This window comes from Austrofundulus limnaeus, unplaced genomic scaffold, assembly GCF_001266775.1.
Source record: "Austrofundulus limnaeus strain Quisiro unplaced genomic scaffold, Austrofundulus_limnaeus-1.0 Scaffold765, whole genome shotgun sequence".
NCBI lineage: Eukaryota > Metazoa > Chordata > Actinopteri > Cyprinodontiformes > Rivulidae > Austrofundulus > Austrofundulus limnaeus.
In genome coordinates this window covers 143428-144474 of record NW_013953167.1, presented here as the reverse complement: position 1 = coordinate 144474, position 1047 = coordinate 143428, and positions in this window count along the sequence as shown.

Below are 1047 nucleotides of genomic sequence, written 5' to 3'. Positions count from 1 at the left end.
TATAAATCAGCTGATTGGATTTCTGTATTAATTTCTACAGAAATGAACAATCAGCTCATAATTCAAACAACTGGAAAAAGAGCTGAAACCTCAGCAGGTCTGTCATAGCCCCACCTAGACCGGGTCCAGGTCCTGGTCCTGGTCCTGGTCCTTGATGGTGTATAAATAAGGTCCTGCAGCTTCATGAAGATCAGATCTTCAGTGAAACTCAGCTGAACTGAACTTCACTGGTTTTTCTCTCAGTTTAAGAAAACTTCAGGATTTCAAAGAAAAGGTAAGAAGTTTTTATCATCTTGTTTAGTTTATTTTATTTACAGAGTTTAAGTTTGGGTTTAAACTGAAGTGTTTTCTTTGATCACAAACAAGATAAACTTTTTAAAAGATGTTTTAGTTTAACTTTTATTCTTTAACTTTTATTTCTTTTCTTCACAGAATCATAAATCAGACATGGAGCTGCTGAAACTCGCTCTCTTTGTTCTTCTTCTGACCACGATTTCTGTTAAACTGGTGAGATTATCTCTGAAACACTAAAAACTTTTATTTTGTCATTCATTATTATTATTTTTATTCAGATTTACAACAAAACACGTTTTACACAAGAGACTAAAGAGATTTTAGTAATAATTGTTTGGCTTAATATTAGTTTATTCATTGAAAACAGTTTTTGTTGATAATGAATTTAGTCATAACTTCGTTAGAGTTTGCTTGTTCTCTCAGGCTTCTCCCCACAGACCAAAAACATGACTGTTGGTTAATTGATAACTAAATTGTCCCTAGGTGTGAGTGAGAGAGTGAATGATTGTTTGTCTTGTTTGTCTCTGTGTGTGTCTCTGTGATGGACTGTGACCTGTCCAGGGTGTACCCCGCCCCCCCCACTGTGACTGATGGATATGGACACCAGTGACCCTGAAATGAATAACCGTGTACAGAAAATGGATGGAATTTAGTCTTAAACTTATTTCTTATGATTTTTACTCTGATAAAATTAAAGCTGAAATATCTCAGAAATAATGTTTTTTGACATTTTATCAGCACAATATTTAATAG